Raw genomic sequence first — 20,795 nt, forward strand, 5'->3', positions numbered from 1 at the left:
ATGGGTTGTCAAGCCTCTTGGCAGTGCTTGGTCCACAATTTAGGGCATTTCTATTGCAGCCTGTGATGTGTGTAGCAACTTGGTGAATACGAAACCAAGCCGAATCCAGTGCATCAGGCTTGGTTGCCAACTTTTGAAGTCCACCATGTCGTGGCATCAATAAAGCCATGTGTCTATGTGCCGGGCTTACAACCAAAGGTGCAACACAACGGACTAAAATACGAAAAATGGTGGAGTTAGTACGGAAGCATGGCTAATTCGGAGCGCAAACTATTAGGACAAAAGCCAAGGCACGAGAACAGAAAATACGTTTTTTGGCTTGCGTAACACCGAAAACTTTCTTTGTTTTGCATGCTCTTTTTGATGACGTATGACATATCGCGTTCTAAAAGTTTCTAACCTTTGGAATAAACCTTGAGTTGCCGTCTGTGCTGTGCCTTGTCGTGCCTTAGCTTTTGCCCGAGTAGTTCGCGCTCCGAATTAGCCATCTTGTATTGTTCTCACAGACATTCCAGACAAATGCGAACATGTGGGCAAGTGTTTCTGGCACCTGCACAGCATTCACAATTTAGGGCATTGCTATTGCAGCCTGTGAGGCATGTAGCAACCAAGGCGAATCCAGTCCACCATGCTTGATTGCTTTCTTTTGAGGTTTTGAGGCATACGCAATATCATTTCTGGGTCCGAGTTATAAATGTCAGTGGCGGTTACCTGGTTAGGTTCAGTGCTCAAACGTAGAGTTTCATATCACCTAATAAAGCAGAGCGTTCATATTGCTTACTAGGTGGCCATATCCATTCACAAAGACACAATACGTGCCTTAAAGGCCCAACCATACTGTGTAGGTATCTATAAAAATCAGTTGCCCCTGAATTGTCTAGGAAAGGCGGGTAAGGGAAGCTGTATGTGTGTTAACACGATAGCGTTAAGGACCCCGTTTCCCAGGAAATCTGGCGTCGGTGTCGGTGTGGGCGCGCCGGCGTCGGTGGCGGAGAAAATAATCCCGAACCGTGGATAATTTTCGCTCTCCGATGAAACAGGCCCCCTCCGCAAGGCGCAAGGCGTTAGTGAAGAAAATTGAATTTATCAAAGCAAAATCCGTCAGAAAAAGCGTAAAGTACGACTTAACCACAACCTACAGACATGATAGCGTCGGATTTGAATGTATGAGAAAGCGTAATTCTGTAACAAGGAAACTCAAACACAAACCCGTTTTCCAGCATTTCTACCATACCAACAGCGGTGCGCAGAGGCTAACCGGTCTAAAACCCATATATATAAATATATAGGGGCTTTAAACCGGTCACACGCACTGCAGCTGGCTCCGAAGTTCTGGTTGAGAAACTCGCGTTGAAACCAGGCCGTTGCACGGGGGAAGTTGGCACTAGCGTTGCCGAGACGTGCACCACCGTTGTCGGGTTCCTGGAGGGCTCGATGGCCCCAACATCGCGCTCCCACAACTCGGGGTCCGCGGCTCTTCGCTGACGTTTCGGAAGCGCTCACGCGCTAGAATCGGCACGTCGACGACGAGCCCTTTCCCGAGCGCGTTCATTCTGGATGGATTTCCATGAAATTTCTTCAAAATTAAATCGGTCCCTTACGTATGGTAATAAATGGCCCATCACCCCCTTTAAGCAATGGCTCATACCCGCGTAAACGCGGCCTCCCATTATGATGACAGAAAAGACGTGAAATTCTACGCTGGAACGATAAGCAGCCACGCAGTCGAGCCGCCTTCACCTCCTGGCCTTGCTGCTCGGTTTTTTTTTCTCTTCTCCCCTCTCCCCCACTTTCTCACTAACCTGTCACTATATGTCCCTCACCCCCTTCCCTGTACAGCGCTGTTGAGGTGCCCTCCCCCGAGAGGCAGTTACGGCGCTGTACTTTTCTCTTCCTTTTAAAATCACTCACACACACTCACACAGACAGCTGTGGAAGCAGACGACGACGACATACGTAGCACGAGCGCGTGCCCGTCCAGCTCTGAGAGCAGCCGGTTTTCAAGCGAACCTTTATAGGCTCACAAGTGTCGGCAGTGGTGGTGGTGTCGCGCTGAAAAGTGGGCCGATCCTGGTGACAGTGCAGTAGGGCTCAATGGCACATACTCCTATGGGCTCGGGGACCTGTAACGCGCCCTTGTCACACGTGGGACCCCAAGCCTAGGCGAAGCGTCAGCGAAGAGCCGCGGACCCCGATTTGTGGCAGCGCGATGTTGAGGGCAAACGTCAGTGACGGGCCGCCGACCCGGCGTTTAGGGCAAACGAAGCGGAACGTCGTCTTGCCACAAGCTTCGCTTATCCCCATTTTCTCTACAGGGGAAGGGCTCTGAATTTTTTAGCGTTTCATCGTCGGCACATGCTAGCGTATACAAGCTTCGCTTGAAAAAGGTGACGTAGTTGCTTTTTTATTGCGCAGTATGAGCAGAGGCAATCTCGTGCACACGTGTAGCGTTGCGATGGTTTCCAGAGTACTACGCGGAAGATGAACAAGCAATGTGACTCCAGATTTTCTTCTTGTAGCGCAAAAAACAGACGAACGTAAAAGAAGGAAGACACACACAGGCGATTTATTTCCGGGACGGGCGTCACTTTTAAACCCTCACTTTTTTACACTTTTTTTCCACTCGCTTCACGAGCACGTTTCTACTGACACGGTACATGATAGTCTAATATACTTGCAGACGAAGGCAACACAATAAAGTACATGGTAAAATAATAAAATGAAACTTGCAGACTAGGCAGAGAAAACTAGTATGTTTAACACACGCGCAAGAAATTCCAACTCCTTCTTAGATAATGACAGGGACGATTTTCTAACACAAGTATCGCCGAACTTTTCAATGTGAGCACTTTCAATGACTAGACGAGTTAGTTCGCATTTGCTTCTCCCGATAATAACTTGTGCAATTGTGACAACGAATTGCGAGGGAAGCCATCCGCCGCAAGCTTATTAACTTTATTGGCATGTTCTCTATGCCTATCATTGATGCATCTGCCGGTTTGTCCGATATAACTCGTTCCACATTGCAAAGGTGTTCTGTAAATAACACAGTTCCTACAGTTAACGTACCATTTTTTGTGCTGCTTTTGGCATGCGTCCTTTATTGTACCATATGGTCTTGTTTTTGCACACAAGCTGATAAGCTTATTTGGTGCTGAGTACACTATGTCGACCTTTCCACGACGTCCTATCTTCTTCAGGTTATCTTCTTCAGGTGAATGTATGAAATCACGGCGAAATTTTTCTCTTTACCCGACTCTGCGCTAGCTGTCGTCGAGGAACCATTCTCTCCTGAGTGCGTTGCTCTGAGCAAGCCTTCGGAAATTGAGACAATCACATGGTTTGAAAACCCAGCCTCATTCTTTTTCTTTTTTTATTGCGATAAAGACTTGCCGTTAAGGCATAATTCTTGATATGTATATGTGTAATATATGTGTGCTGTGAGGCCTGTGTTGTGTATGAATTGAAGCAGTGTTTTGTGGAATCTGTTATCATGTATCCAGTGGTCATAGCTGGTTGTCACACTGTAGCGGAGGCCGGCTTGTAGTAGGAGACGCGAACGTTCCGATTGTAAAGCAGTACATGTCCATATTAGATGATATGCATCTGCTTCCATCACAGGGACGGAGCAGTATGGACACGTAGCATCCAGTGGTAAATGCGACCAGTTCCACCTTGAGATCACAGCCGGTGTAAGGGCCACCTCGGCCCGAAGCCTCCTACGCACAACTTCCTCCGCCCTACTAAGGTGAAGGGGGAGGGAGCAGACAGACGGGGGGATAAGAGCGCGTGTGTCCTGCCGGAGAAAATTTTTACGGGCTCGGAGCGAGTTAAGGGGTTGAGGTGGGAGGGGAATAGACGGAATGTCTGGATTAGGAGGGCAATGTGCCTGCTAGTCAGCAGCAATGTTGTGAGGGTTCGCTGCCTGGCCTTGAATCTAGTGTACCTTGACGCAAGTAGCTGTTTTTCTATTCATAGTGTGTATTGTCTCGCAGATTTCCATAGCCTTGTCAACCTTTTCAGTTCCTGAATAGCCGCTAAAGAATCAGTGAAGATATTTAGTTGTTAGGCAGCTTAGATGTCGCATCTTGCACAGCGTCGTGGATGACTTGAAGTTCCATTACTAGAGCGCTGGCTTCCGTAGATAAATAGCGCTGGTGGCCGCTGATCAAATTATGCGTAGTACTAAGGAATGATGTCCTCCCGCCGTCTGGGAGAATAGCAGCATCCGTATAGACTTTGCAGGTGTTAGCGCATGACGCATCGGTGGTATTGTGGTCGTCAATAATACCTGTTGTATCGCTGCGTCGTAACTTCGTTGGCTTGTTAGTTGTGATGCTGGTGAATTCCCAGGGAGGCATTGGATAGGACTGATTGTCAGTCCGAGAGCCGCGTTGAAAATGAGCATGCAACGCAGCAACAGCCGGAACAAGTTGCTTTTTTATTTCACGTGCTTTTTCACGTTGCAAAATTAGCTCTGCAATTGTGTTGAGCTGGGCATGTTCCTGTAAGGTTGGTATCGGAGTGATGCGTGGTAGTGCTGTCATTGTGCGCATAGCATCGCGATTAATCGTCTCTAACTGTGCCAACTGGGCCAAAGTTAGCCGTTGAAATTGTGCCTGATATAAAATTCGTGGCTGCAAGACTGCACGTACCAGCCGTCGAGCTACGACAGTACGTGCTCCAGCTGCTTTTGCTGCAATGCGACGAATAAGGTGAAGTGTTTTTGTCGAAGTTTGTCGGATTTTACGGAGCCAGTGTGCACCACTGCCGGAGTGGTGAATATCGAGACCGAGTATGCGGACCTCAGAAGCCTCAGGGAAGCCTCAGAAGCCTCAGGGACTGCGCCGAGTTTAAATGTAAAGGGGTGCTGCGTGATTCTTGTGCGTCCTTTCTTGTTGGCCACCACAACATAGCTTGATTTTTGGGCGGAAATGTCCAACCCTGCTTTCCGAGCGTAGTTGTGCAGAACATCAAGGGGTTCTTGAAGGTGTTGAGTTTGTCGAGATACATCTTCATGCACGGACCACAAAGTGACGTCATCCGCATAGATTAAAAACTTCACGTCTGGAATCTGGTGTAGTTGCCAAGCTAGAGGCATTAGAGCAACGTTGAAGAGAAGAGGAGCTAAAACCGAACCTTGTGGGACTCCTCTGTTCGATGTGAAATATCCTTCTTGCCTTCCATCTACTCTAATCGCAAATGTGCGATTCTGAAGAAATGAGTAGATAAATCTTATGACCCGCGGTGGAAGTCCCAGGTTGATGAGGTTCGTAATAATGATTTCATGGTCTATATTGTCATAAGCTTTCGTTATGTCTGTTGCTACTACCGTGCGCACAGCGTGACTGTGGTGAAATCTGTAAAACGTCGTCTGATAAGATAGAAAGACCCTCTTCAGTTCCCAAGTAAGAACGGAAGCCAATTTGAGCAGGATGACATTTATCATGGCGTTCAAGCCACCAGGAAACACGTGTGGCCAGCATCTTTTCAGCGAGCTTGCAGACAGTTGAGGTTAGTGCAATTGGGCGTAAAGACAGCAGGTTATTTGGAGACTTTCCTGGTTTCGGAATCGGGACAACAATTGAATGCTTCCAGTCAGGTGGAACGTTTCCAGCCTCCCATACTTTATTAATAGCCTGAAGAAGTGCGTCGAGAGCTGCTCCTTCCGTGTTCTTGAAAACGTCATAAGGAATACCATCGGGTCCAGGTGTTCGTTTCTTCGAAGTTTCAATCGCCACTATTAGTTCGGCCATGCTGAAAGGGCTGGATATTTCGGATTCATCAGACTCATCGATTTCCTGGCAGTTGATAGGTGACGCGTGATCGTACGTACTTCGGGAAAAACGCTCTAGCAGCGTGTTCTGCAAATTCATGTGGCGAACTTTGTATGGCTAACCTAACGCTCGCTGCAGGGTCAGGTTGCTTATGACCGCGTTCCATTGACCGAAACGTACGCCAAAGTGCTGTTTCCAATGCCCGATCCAAGATTCTCGCACCACTCATACCATCGTCGTCGAGAAAGTTGCTTTTCGTGCCGACGCGCCTTCGCCGCTATATGGTTATCACGTGCACGGCTACCTGGTACATCGGGATTCCTCGACGCATACACTTCTGCCTGACGTCGCTTTGCCCAAAGTTGCAAAAGAGCGAGGTCCGGTTGAGGTTGTTCCTCGTCAACTGTGGTTACAGTGGTGTTACTCCGGAGCAGTTCTTGCAAAGCGGGAAGAATTTCCGAGGGCTCTGAGGTTACTTTATCAATCGATGATTCCCGAAACTTACACGTGAGGTCTGGAGCGTGTGTTCTAGATACTGCGGGTACAGCACAGGTAGCCACAGCGTGAAGGTTCAACAGTGTAAAAGTGGCATCGCTCATGACGTTTTTAACTTGACATCCTCTTCGGGAGTTGTACTTGTACCCCCATTCTGTATGTGGAGCATTAAAGTCTCCACCCACGAGAATAGGAATTCCCGGGTACGTAGACCATAGATGGGCTATCCACCCCAAGTTCAAACGTGTGCGCTGTGGTCTGGCGTAGAATGACACTAGAATGGCAGGAGTCTTCACTGGTCGTGCCAGGACCCCGACAACTTCTTGATTAACACTACACCATGGCTCCAGATCAATCACTGGGTGGGCAATATGCGATGATACATACACTGCAGCTTTTCCGGGAGCTGAAGCCATTGTAGTAGCACGTCTATCTCTAATAGATGGGTTATGATACCCATTAAAATTGGACAGGGAGCACAGCTTATTAGGCTCTTGAATAAGCAGTGCCCATACATGTAGCTTATTATATTGAAGCTTGGTTTTAATTTCTCCTAACTTGGAGCTTAGGCCCCGACAATTCAACTGTAGAATTCCATCCTGTGAGAGCTGCTGCACAGAATTAGCCATGATGCAGGCAATCCTGAATGAGCAACGTTAGTTGAGCAAGTTGATCTAAAACTGCTGTCCAAACAGCTTGGTTGACCTATTGTGCCGGACGGGATCCAGGCTTAACAGTGGCATTCGCACTGGTTGATGCTGTCCAAACAGCTTGGTTGACCCGTTGTGCCGGACGGGATCCAGGCGTAACAGTGGCATTCGCACTGGTTGATGCGTTACGTGTTGGTCCTGTTTTCTGACGCCGCAGAATTACCAATTCTTTGTTTGCGTAGTCGCTCAATCTCTCTGGCCAGTGCGTCTATCCGAGCGTCAAAGTCATCATGGTCATCATCCGACTGATACAGAGGTTCCGGTAATTTCTGTTTCTTTGTCTGCGACTGCTTGACACGTTTAAGAGCAGAAGAATACAGTTGTGTTTCTGGGGCTTCTGCTTCTTTCTGCCATGAGCATCTCTGGCTCTTCTGCAAGAACCTCATAACGATTGCGAGTTGTTACTATACTCGTTTTGGTATAGCCTTTCGTATCCGTGCTGTGGCCTTCTGTTTAGACGGACAACTTGTGCTTGTCATATCGTGCTCATAAGATTTACATAAGCCACATCGACATCGTGGTTGGCCTTCTTTTGTGAGCTTTTCGGGGTGAATAGTACGCTGAGGGCAAAAAGCCTGCATGTGCCCACGTTGAAAGCAGCGACAGCAGAATATCGTCCGAGGGAGGTAGAGTTTAGGTCGCAATATACAACCATAGTAGTAAAACTGTTCTGGAATACATTGGGGGCCCTGTACCGTCACTAAGCAAGTACGGCTTTTGCCCATGAATCTAGCTGCGAGCACCCTGTGTGTCGTGGACGTCAATTCCCGACATATTATCACAGGGGTGTCTTCCGGGTCAATGCCATAGACAACACACCTCTGTATATTAGGGCCCGATGCAAAGTAGCACTGCACAGGTAGGTGCTGATCTTGTGACAGTGGGATAGATGTTAAAATGCACATTTTCTGCACATCACTGAGAGATGCCAAGTGCACAGTGATCGAGTTGGTAGATTTATATGCTGCGAACCCTTTGTATCCAGTGGTTTCAAGAGATTGGTCGATGACCCTTTGGACATATTTTGTGGCTACTGAAGTTATGTCGTAGCATGAAAGGGGACGTATATGAACTCGATAGGATTCAGAAGGGGTGGGCGTAGGGTAAGACTGAGAGGGAGCGGGCGTAGGCGAGGGCGTGGAGTGGCCTTACCTTCTTTTGCCGGTTGCTCCGATGCGATGGCGTCTTGTTGAAGCACGTTGACTGGGGGACCTCGCTTGGCTGCATTCGTCGAACCGCCAGAGGGCGGCACGTCCATAGGGTCACCAGTGTCCTTCGGAACGATTGCGGATAGGTTCACATTCACATCACGAAGTGGACTGTCCTTCGGTGTTGCATCTTGTGTCTTCGAGCTATCGGTTGCACACTTTGCACACTGCTGCTGCATAGTTGGCACGGATGTTGTCACGCGCAGCAGTCCAGTGGGAGGTACCTGCAGATTAGAAGCTCAAAATTCAAAAAAATTCAAAATAAACTAAACCAAGAAGTACGGCAAGCTAAGCGCTGGTATTTTTACCATACATTGCCAAATTTTATTCGAACGGCACCCCAAAAATTTTGGGCTTTTCTAAGCTCAAAAACCAAGTCAATTGACAAAATTGTTCACGAGGGCCATGTCGTTGTCTAAAAACAGCGTATCGCGGAGCACTTCAATAATTATTTTCAGAGTGTTTTTTTTAAATTTAGATGGTGGTATAAACCTTAACCGCATGCAATGTAACTCGACCTCTGATATGGTTTCGCACCCGGGTGTAGTGTCGATGTTGCTGAACCTCAAAGCTAAATCATCTCCAGAACCAGACAACATACCGAACGCGTTTCTGCGCCGGTATGCTGAAGTGTTAGCCCCTTTTCTTGTTGTTATCTTTCGTTCCTCGTTATCTTCGGCTAATCTTCCTACAGACTGGCTAACTGCACGTGTGGTTCCCATAACAAAAAAGGTGACAAAACCCTAGTAACCAGTGATCGTCCGATATCGTTAACTTCATCATGTTGCAAGTTAATCGGACATATTATAGCTAATGAAATAACCAAATTCCTAAGCGACAACAACGTACTGTCTCCTCATCAGCATGGTTTCCGGAAGGGATTCTCTACTGTGACACAATTAACCACAATTATTCACTACTTTGCAAGTGCTCTTTGCAAGCCAAATTGACGTAATATTTTTAGACTTTAAGAAAGCGTTTGACCTTGTTCCTCACATTAAACTTGTAGAAAAACTACAGTCGATAGAGCTTCCAGCCTATATTATTAACTGGGTGGCGGCTTATTTGTCTAATCGCAAGCAGTTTGTTTCAATTGATAACTACTCTTCTAAGGAACTTTCAGTAACCTCTGGAGTACCTCAAGGTAGTGTGCTAGGACCTTTACTATTTCTAATATACATAAACGACATCACTAACGAAATTTCTCATCCTGTTCAAGTTAGACTATTCGCTGACGATTGTGTGTTGTTTAACGAGGTTACTTGCCACGAAGATCAATTAATGCTTAAATCTGACCTTGAAAACATTCTTTCCTGGTGCAGTCGTTGGGGCATGGAATTGAACAGAGAAAAAACTGTTAACATGTCCATAACAAAAAAAAAAAGAAAAATAAAATGTCGTTTGTCTATAACCTCGGCTCTGGACCGCTGACCAAAGTCAGCCAATATAAGTATCTTGGAATAACAATAACCAGTGACCTCAGCTGGAATAGCCACATTTCTAACGTATGTAACTCGGCTTTCAGAAAACTTTGTATCCTCAGGCACAAACTAAAGCACGCTCCCTCTGGTACTAGATTACTGGCTTACACTTCACTCATCCGACCAAAACTTGAATATGCATGCATTGTGTGGGATCCCTATAAGAAAATTAACATTAACGCTTTAGCATTAACGATCCAACGTAAAGCTGTCAGGTTTATTTTCTCTAAATATAGATCAAGTGACTCTCCTACTAGCCTAATGACTCAACATAATATCCAAACGCTACAGCTACGTAGGAAAATACAGACTGAAATTTCTTTTTCTGCTTAAAAACAACTGTTTGTCCATTCACCCACAGGCTTATGTTCAACCACTTACCGCGCGTCGAACACGGCATCGTCACGCTGATTCTTTAACACCCGAACTAACCTCTTTAAGTTTTCCTTCTTCCCGCGCACTATAACAGATTGGAACAGCCTACCATTATCACAATTGATAAGCACCGATTCTATTGAACGCATGTGTCTTTAATGTTAGCAGTATTGCTATGTTAGCAAGCCTTGTTACTGTTTTCTTTTTCTTTTACACGTGAATTTTGTTTGATATATTCCACATCTTCCTTATTCTATTATTTTCCGCATTTTGCAATGGTCGCTCGTTCATCAACTTCCGGTATTTGTCGATTTTGTCTTTTTCCCCTCTCGCGAGAATGGTTGAAAGTGCTCATATATGCGTATTACTTTTGTTCCTGATGCCTTAAACTCCGTGTGATACTGATCTAATGTTTGCTAAGTTGTATTCCTTCAGTGTACCTTCTATTAAACCTATTTGGTCGTCGCTTTCATTTCATTTCTTTTTCTGATCATTGAATGTGTTGCATTGCTTTTGTATTTCTTTTTCATGTGTGTATATATATACATACGTGCATATGTAAATATTTATGTATTCTGCCCCTCCTGCATGGGCCCCCATTTGGGCCTGCAGTATATTGAATAAATAAATAAATAAATAAATAAATAAATAAATAAATAAATAAATAAATAAATAAATAAATAAATAAATAAATAAAAATAATAAGAGCTTGAATAATTCTTCAAAGCATGCAGTGAATAAATGAATAGCATTGGAGAGATTGTGTCTCCTTGCCTGACCCCTTTCTTGATAGGTAACTTTCTACTTTTCTTGTGGAGAACCAATGTAGGTGTAGAATCTGTGTAGATATTTCCCAAGATAATCACGTATGCCTCCCGAGCTCCTTGATCGCGCTATGCCTCTATGACTGCTGGTATCTCCACTGAATCAAACGCCTTTTCATAATCTATGAAAGCCATATAGAGAGGTTTATTGTGCTCCGCAGATTTCTCGATTACCTGATTGATGACGTGGATGTGATACATTGTAAGATATCCCTTCCTGAAGCCAGCCTGTTCTCTTGGTTGATTGAAGTCAAGTGTTGCCCATATTCTATTGGGAATTATCTTGGTGAATATTTTATACCGTACGGAAAGCAAGTTAGTGGGCCTATAATTTTTCAATTCTCTTCTTTTCAATTTCCTTCTTATGGATTAATATAATGTTGGCATTCTTCCAGCTCTATGGTACAACTGAAGTCATGAGGCATCGCGTGCTCATAAACCGCAAGCTTTTCAAGCATGATGTCTCCCTCGGTCTTTTAATAAATCTGCTGTTATTCCATCTTCTCCAGCAGCTCTTTCCCGGGTCATGTCTTGCCATAGTAGTCCACTAAAAGGAAGTAGCCCCATTGTGGTGGAAAAAGTCCACTGCCACTGTCTTTTAAGGACGCGTTCCTATTTCTGTCTCGCATATTAGCTCGCTGATGGCGTTGGCAGACTTCGCAGTTAGATATCATCTGCTCTGTGAAAGATACCAAGGCAACCAAATTAGGCAGGCCTACTAAGCTTCAACGAATCACTCCTGTATCGGCATCTAAGTGCCGAGTGAAACGCCGGGACAGCAGTAGAAGAGTGAACTACGTTGTTTATTGAATGCGGTTAATATACTACTGCAGGGAGAGGGAAAAGGGGGTGTGTTCGTTGATAAAGGCATGGGTGTTGGTTTGGCTTCCATCAACAATAACTTGTGCGCATGCAGAAGCGCGCACACGTGCGGACACGATACATCTTCCTTCCTCAAAGAATGTTGATAGAAGGTGGTTCACCGCGTGCCTATTTGTTTAAAGTTAGCATCATACGCTAGCCGCTGGGGTGGTCTTGGCTGTCGCTGGGACCTCCTAAGTGCCACGGGTGGTGGGCTTTGTTCTGTTGCTCCATCTGTGCGACCGGCTTCTGATGACGCCGTCGAGGAAACTTGCTCGTCGTCTGGTTCGTCGTCAGTGTCGCTGAATGAGACCTCTGGACTAGGGTTTTCCTTTGTTGCGAGAAGATGGCGTCTATTTCGCCGTATTGTCTTCTTGTTCTCCGTTCGAACGAAGAAGGACCGTGGACCTGCTTGCGCAATTACGGTGGCTTTCGGTGACCATGCTTTTCCTCTCACACGCACGACATCGTCACGTTCGAGGGGCGGCAGTGGTCGATGGTTTCGAATGGTCTGGTTGTGTTTCTTCACCTGAATGGCCGGATGATGCGTGAAGTCTGGGAGCAGGGTGCGTAAACGTCTTCTCTGCAGCAACTCGCCTGGAGATCGTCCGTCTTCCAAAGGGCTTGCTCTATAATTTAACAGACCTAGCCAGAAATCTTCGTTAGCTTCCGTGGTCTTTTTAAGGATCCTTTTCACAACCTGTACACCTTTCTCCGCTAATCCGTTTGAGCACGGATATCGCGGACTTGAAGTCACATGCTCGAAGTCGTACCGTGCGGCAAACTGGGCAAACTCATGACTGGCAAACTGTGGCCCGTTGTCGGTGCATAACTGCAACGGGAGGCCATATCTTGCAAACATGGCACGGAGTGCATCGATGACGGAAGTTGTCGACAGGTCACGAAGCTCGTCCACATCTGGAAAATTAGAAGTGGCGTCATAAACACACAGGTAGTGCTTCCCGCCATACTCAAAAATATCAGCTCCAACGCGGTACCACACTTGCGTAGGTGTCTTTCTCAACATGAGTGGCTCGGCTGGTTGACTGTAGGCATGTCGCTGACAGACAGCGCACTTTTGTACAAGAGATTCAATATCAGAGTTGATGTTAGGCCAGTAGACCAACTGTCTCGCTCTTGCCTTACATTTTCCTATGCCAAGATGCCCTTCATGAATTCTTTTTAGCATTTCTGCTCGCATTTTTGCGGGAATTACCACCTTCATTCCCTTGAGAAGTATGCCGTTGACCACTGACAACTCTGACTTCATAGAAGCTAATGGCCCTTCCACAGTTTCTCCTTGCGTAACCTTTTGCAACACTACTTTTAGATATGGATCAGACGCCGTCTCACGTGCCAGGCGTCCAGACGTCCTCTCAGAAACGAGTGATGATACCATGCTGACAGCATGAAGGTCCACGTCTGTAGTGTCCACTGGAGTGCCGTCTCCAGGACCAGGGGATCGCGACAGCATGTCCGCCAGGTTCAACTGTTTACCAGGAACAAAAGTGAGTACGTAATCGTAACGTAACAGCCTAAGGAAGAATCGCTGCACACGTGGGGGCATTTCTGATATCGCCTTTTTTGCTATGTCGATAAGAGGACGATGATCGCTTTCGAGTGTCACTGAACGGCCATAAACGAAATGGTGAAATCTTTCGCAGCCGAACACTAATGCGAGCGCTTCTTTTTCTATTTGAGAGTACCGCTGCTCGGACGCTGTCAGGGCTTTCGAAGCATAGGCTACTGGCCTCCAATCATCATGTAGCTGCAATAAAGCTGAACCTACGCCGTCTTGCGATGCATCCGATGTAACCTTCGTGGCCCTGTTTGGGTCAAAGATTGCCAACAAAGGGGCTGCGCTCAATGACTTGCATACGTCACGCCATTCATTTTCGTGTGCGGGCGTCCATTCAAATTGCACATCGTGTTTCAAAAGCGAGCGCAAAAGCGCAGTTCGCTGCGTCAGGCTGGGGACATACTTGGAAAAATAGTTAATAACACCGAGCATCCTCTGCACAGCTTGCTTGTTTTGTGGTGCCGGTAAGTCGAATACGCTGGCAAGTAGTGACGGATCTGGCTTGATGCCCTTACTGCTGATTATGTCGCCTAGAAACTTAATCTCTTGTACGGCGAACATGCACTTCGCAGGGTTGAATGTTAGTCCCGCCAACTCAGCTGCTTTCAGTGCGTCTCGCAGGCGCTGGTCATGCTCTTCTCTTGTTGTTCCCCATACAAGCACATCGTCAACATACACGCGGACGCCTGGGAGATCATCAAATATTTCGTTCAGCGCTTTCTGGAATACCTCACTGGCGGATGCTATGCCGAAGGGTAGCCGAAGGAAACGGTATCGACCAAACGGTGTGGAAAATGTGCATAACATTGACGATTCTTCATCCAGAGGAATTTGATGGAATCCGGCGTTAGCGTCTAGGCGAGAGAAGAATTTTGCGCCTGCCAGTTCTGCTTCGATGTCCTCGCGTCGTGGCATCTGATAGTGCTCTCTTTTTATGTTCTCATTGATTTTTCTTGGATCAAGACAAATTCTTAACCTCCCATCTTTCTTTCTAACAATAACTAAGGGACTCACCCAGTCTGTGGGGCAGCTGACTTTCTTGATGATGCCTTCTTGTTCCATCCTTGTCAACTCGGCGCGTAGCGGCTGCTGGAGGGAGAAGGGCACTCTTCGAGCCGGTTGAACGACGGGTAGCGCACCATCACGAAGCGCAATTTTGTATTTCCGCTGGAGGCAACGGATTCCGCAAAACAGCTGAGGGAACTTATGGGTAACGTCTCTTGAAGAGCTTGCGGTTACGCTTGTGATGTTGCGTTGGATTAGCCCAAAGCGCTCACTGGCTTCTAAGCCGAGGATGGCCTGGTGATCCTTCTTGACCACGAAGAATCGAACCGTGTCCTTGTTGCCATTTATCTCCACCGGGGCTGAAACGGTTCCACATTGCTTGATGATGCTTCCACCGTAGGAACGCAAGACTGCTCCACTGGGTTCAAGAGTCCCAACGCTTAGTTTGCGATACAGCGAAAATGGTATCAGATTTGCTTGGGCCCCGGTGTCAACCTTGAATGACACATCCCGGCCTCCTACGCTGGCAGTCACCAGCCAATCGCGATCGTGGCCGACACTACTTACCACGACGTCTAGGACCTCAAATTCATCATCCACTTGGTGTATCCTCCTAGTGTCAGCTCTCTTACTGCAACACGAGGCAAAGTGATTAGGCCTATTGCAGTGATGGCAAGTTTTGCCATACGCCGGACAACGTCTTGGAGCATGAGATCGGCCACATCGGTAACACTTCGCGGGTTGCATCAGCATTGTGGAGGCGGGTCTCGTTACCGCGCTTACTTCTGGTTCTTCCTTTATCTTGTTGCATGCTTCGTTCTGACGCACCGTGGTCTCGGCTTCCCGCGTCGATGTAGTACTGATTCTCGACGTTACTGCGTCTACTTCGTGCTCGACCTTCGTTTTCTTCCATACGTCGTTCTGACGAGCTGCTGTCTCTGCAGCCTTGCACATACTAATGGCTTTTTCCAGGTTGAGCGATTTGTCCCTCAGCATTTTCTCCCGCAGCCGTGACGAATTCGTCCCAAAAACGATTTGATCACGAACCATGTCGTCCTTCAAGAGACCGAAGTTGCAATGCGCAGCCTGTTTCATGACTTCTCGGAGGAATTGCTCGAATGGCTCAGCTTCACCTTGGAGACGCGTTCTGAAGACATACCTCTCGTGGACTTCGTTCTCTTTCTCGACGCAATACTCCTCGAACTTCGCGACTACTGTCTTGTAGTCATGCTTTTCCGCTTCTTCAGCAAACGATAAGTTGTTGTATACCTCTATTGCTTCTTCGCCGGCGACGCTCAGCAGGATAGCGGTCTTTACTTCTTCGGATCTTGGCTTCTCAGGGCTTGTTGCTTTTAGAAATAACTCGAACCGTTGTATGAAGGACTTCCAGTTTCTTCCACCATCCCCGGCCAAGCGTAGCGGCTCTGGTGGCTTGATGCGGTCCATCGCTGACGTACTTCGCCGCTCGTAGCCTAACGGTCGCCACTTCTGACACCATGTATCGGCATCTAAGTGCCGAGTGAAACGCCGGGACAGCAGTAGAAGAGTGAACTACGTTGTTTATTGAATGCGGTTAATATACTACTGCAGGGAGAGGGAAAAGGGGGTGTGTTCGTTGATAAAGGCATGGGTGTTGGTTTGGCTTCCATCAACAATAACTTGTGCGCATGCAGAAGCGCGCACACGTGCGGACACGATACAACTCCCTCACCAGAACAGGAATTCTCCTCCCTGGTGCAGTATTCGGCCGCTACCTCCCGAATGACTCTTAAAATTTACCCATCGTGCTCAGTCCCCAGCGGCTGCGGAGCACCTGACCAAGGCGGCGGTCAGACCTGCTACGCGGCAGAGGGTGCTAAGAATCTCTGGGTCCGGACAGGCTGCCAATGAAAACTGAACCTGGCAACGTTCAACACGCGCACCCTATCGAGTGAGGCTAGCTTAGCAGGGCTATTTGAAGAATTATCTGGCATTGCGTGGGATATTATTGGCCTTGGTGAGGTGAAATCTGGTGAGGCGTATACAGTGCTGACTAACGACCACGTTCTTCCAGATAGGAGAGAATTCGGAGTAGGATTTCTAGTTCATAAGGACATAGCGGGCAACATAATATTGATGAATTCTACAGCATTCTTGAGAGGGTTGCAGTCGTCGTAATAAAGCTGAATAGGAGGTATAGAACGACGGTTGTACAAGCCTACACCCCAACCTCCGGTCACGATTATGAATACAACAGTTTTATGAAGATGTTGAATTAGCAATGAGAAAGGTGCAAACTCAGTATACTGTAGTCATGGGCGACTTTAATGCAAAAGTGGGGAAAAAGCAGGCTGGCGAACAAGCAATTGGCAACTACGACATCGATTCTAGGAACACTAGAGGAGAGATGTTGGTAGAACTTGCGGAAACGAATAGGCTCCAAATATTGAATACCTTCTTCAGGAAGCGCAGCAACAGGAAATGGACCTGGAAAAACCCAAATGAAAAACAAGGAATCAAATAGATTTCATATTCTCTGCCGAGCCCAGCATAGTGTAGGATGTAGAAGTGTTAGGTAGGGTAAAGTGCAGTGACCATAGGCTACTGAGATACAAGGTTTCACACAATTTGAAGAGAGAAGGAATAAAGTTAGTCATGAAGAAACAGACCAACCTAGACGCAGTAAGTGCAAAAACAGACCATTCAGGCTGGTGCTCATAAACAAATATGCAGTTTTGGAACAGGAAAACAAAGTCAACATAGAGGTAAAGAATGAAACCGTAACTAGGATGATCTCAGAAGCAGCAATTGAAGTGGGAGATAAGGCACGAAGGCTCTCCCAAGAAACAAAGGACCTATTAAAGAAACGGCAAAACATGAAAGTGTCAAACTCGAGAGATCAGATAGAATTCGCTGAACTGTCGAAACTGATCAACAAGAAGAAAGTAAGGAATATCCGAAATTATAACGTAGAAAAGACTGAGGAAGCAGTAAAATATTGATGCAGCATGAAATCAGTGAGAAGAAAACTAGACATAGGACAAGGCAAAATGTATGCACTGAAAGATAAGCAAGGTAATATCATGAGCAATTTCAATGACATAGTAAAAGCAGCGGGAGAATTTGATACTGACCTGTGCAGTGCCCAGAGCAGCCAAGCTACTTTCATTCGAAGTAGTGATGAACAGGATACAGATGCCCCCCCCCCCCTTCTATAAATAGCGATGAAGTTAGAGCGGCCTTGAAAGAGATGACCAGGAGAAAAGCTGCTGGAAAAGATGGAATAACAGTCGATTTAATCAAGGTTCGAGGAGATATCATACTTGAAAAGCTTGCGGCCCTATATACGCAATGCCTCACGACTTCAAGTGTACCAGAAAGCTGAAAGAACGCTAACATTATAGTCATTCATAACAAGGGAGACGTTAAAGAATTGAAGAATTATAGACCTATTAGCTTTCTCTCAGTATTGCATAAAATATTCACCAAGGTAATTTCAAATAGAATCAGGGCAACACTTGACTTCAGCCAACCAAGAGAACAGGCGGGCTTCAGGAAGGGATATTCTACGATGGATCATATCCATGTCATCGAGAAATCTGCGAAGTACAATCAACCTCTCTATATGGCTTTCACAGATTATGAAAAAAAAGATTTGATTCAGCAGAGATACCAGCAGTCGTAGAGGCATTACGTAACCAAGGAACACAGGATGCATACGTGAATGTATTGGCAAATATCTGCAAGGAATGCACAGCAACCTTGGTTCTCCACAAGAAAGTAGAAAGGTACCTATCACGAAAGGGGTCAGGCAAGCAGACACAATCTCTCCAATGCTATTCACTGAATGCTTAGACGAAGTATTCAAGCTCTTAGACTGGTAAGGCTTAGGAGTGAGAATCAACGGCGAATATCTCAGCAACTTTCGGTTTGCAGATGAAATTGTCGTATTCAGCAACAATGGGGACGAATTACAGCAAATGATTGAGGACCTTAACCGAGAAAGTTTAAGAGTGGAGTGGGGTTGAAGATTAGTATGCAGAAGACTAAGATAACGTTCAATAGCCTGGCAAAGGAACAAGAATTCAGGTTCGTCACTCAGCCTCTAGAGTCTGTAAAGGAGTACGTTTATCTAGGTCAATTACTTACAGGGGACCCTGATCATGAGAAATAAATTTATAGAAAAACAAAATTAGGCTGGAGTGCATACGGCAGGCATTGGTAAGTCCTGACCAGGATATTACCACTGTCGTTGAAAAAAAGTGTACAATCATTGCATTCTACCGGTGCTAACATATGGGGCAGAAACTTGGAGGTTAACAAAGAAGCTCGAGAACATGTTAAGGACCACGCAATGAGTGATGGGACGAAAAATGTCAGGCCTAACGTTAAGATACAGGAAGAGAGCTGTGTGGATCAGAGAACAAACGGGGATAGCCGATATTCTAGTTGACAGGGGCACGACGCCGCTGAAGGGATGGGACGCTTCCCGCTGCTGTATTTCCAGATTGCGTTCCTCGGTGCCGTATCTCCGTGGATTCTCGAACCTCGGCCGCGCAGTCCTGGTCAAGCATTTCTGTTCCTGATTCCAAAAGTGCAAGGATGGCCAAGTTTGATTCCTTCGGCTACTGGCGGCTGGCAACATGGCTCATTCATTGACGCCCCCGCAAGATATGAAGCGGGATATATAAGCCAGCCAGGCACCACTCGGTTGGGCACGACGCCGCTGAAGGGATGGGACGCTTACCGCTGCTTTATTTCCAGATTGCGTTCCTCGGTGCCGTATCTCCGTGGATTCTCGAACCTCGGCCGCGCAGTCCTGGTCAAGCATTTCTGTTCCTGATTCCAAAAGTGCAAGGATGGCCAAGTTTGATTCCTTCGGCTACTGGCGGCTGGCAACATGGCTCATTCATTGACGCCCCCGCAAGATATGAAGCGGGATATATAAGCCAGCCAGGCACCACTCGGTTGGGCACGACGCCGCTGAAGGGATGGGACGCTTACCGCTGCTTTATTTCCAGATTGCGTTCCTCGGTGCCGTATCTCCGTGGATTCTCGAACCTCGGCCGCGCATTCCTGGTCAAGCATTTCTGTTCCTGATTCCAAAAGTGCAAGGATGGCCAAGTTTGATTCCTTCGGCTACTGGCGGCTGGCAACATGGCTCATTCATTGACGCCCCCGCAAGATATGAAGCGGGATATATAAGCCAGCCAGGCACCACTCGGTTGGGCACGACGCCGCTGAAGGGATGGGACGCTTACCGCTGCTTTATTTCCAGATTGCGTTCCTCGGTGCCGTATCTCCGTGGATTCTCGAACCTCGGCCGCGCAGTCCTGGTCAAGCATTTCTGTTCCTGATTCCAAAAGTGCAAGGATGGCCAAGTTTGATTCCTTCGGCTACTGGCGGCTGGCAACATGGCTCATTCATTGACGCCCCCGCAAGATATGAAGCCGGATATATAGGCCAGCCAGGCACCATTTCGGTTGGGCACGACGCCGCTGAAGGGATGGGACGCTTACCGCTGCTTTATTTCCAGATTGCGTTCCTCGGTGCCGTATCTCCGTGGATTCTCGAACCTCGGCCGCGCAGTCCTGGTCAAGCATTTCTGTTCCTGATTCCAAAAGTGCAAGGATGGCCAAGTTTGATTCCTTCGGCTACTGGCGGCTGGCAACATGGCTCATTCATTGACGCCCCCGCAAGATATGAAGCGGGATATATAAGCCAGCCAGGCACCACTCGGTTGGGCACGACGCCGCTGAAGGGATGGGACGCTTACCGCTGCTTTATTTCCAGATTGCGTTCCTCGGTGCCGTATCTCCGTGGATTCTCGAACCTCGGCCGCGCAGTCCTGGTCAAGCATTTCTGTTCCTGATTCCAAAAGTGCAAGGATGGCCAAGTTTGATTCCTTCGGCTACTGGCGGCTGGCAACATGGCTCATTCATTGACGCCCCCGCAAGATATGAAGCGGGATATATAGGCCAGCCAGGCACCATTCGGTTGGGCACGACGCCGCTGAAAGGATGGGACGCTTACCGCTGCTTTATTTCCAGATTGCGTTCCTCGGTGCCGTATCTCCGTGGATTCTCGAACCTCGGCCGCGCAGTCCTGGTCAAGCATTTCTGTTCCTGATTCCAAAAGTGCAAGGATGGCCAAGTTTGATTCCTTCGGCTACTGGCGGCTGGCAACATGGCTCATTCATTGACGCCCCCGCAAGATATGAAGCGGGATATATAAGCCAGCCAGGCACCACTCGGTTGGGCATGACGCCGCTGAAGGGATGGGACGCTTACCGCTGCTTTATTTCCAGATTGCGTTCCTCGGTGCCGTATCTCCGTGGATTCTCGAACCTCGGCCGCGCAGTCCTGGTCAAGCATTTCTGTTCCTGATTCCAAAAGTGCAAGGATGGCCAAGTTTGATTCCTTCGGCTACTGGCGGCTGGCAACATGGCTCATTCATTGACGCCCCCGCAAGATATGAAGCGGGATATATAAAGCCAGCCAG

The 20,795-nt window shown here is 47.3% G+C and overlaps 1 protein-coding gene across 2 annotated transcripts in view; it reads left to right on the forward strand.

The window, feature by feature from the left end:
* Positions 1 to 20,795, forward strand: part of LOC119458717 (isoaspartyl peptidase/L-asparaginase) — a 221,336-nt gene that overhangs the window by 73,164 nt on the left and 127,377 nt on the right. The window lies entirely within an intron of this gene.

This window comes from Dermacentor silvarum, chromosome 7 (assembly GCF_013339745.2).
Source record: "Dermacentor silvarum isolate Dsil-2018 chromosome 7, BIME_Dsil_1.4, whole genome shotgun sequence".
In the NCBI taxonomy this organism is placed as follows: Eukaryota; Metazoa; Arthropoda; class Arachnida; order Ixodida; family Ixodidae; genus Dermacentor; species Dermacentor silvarum.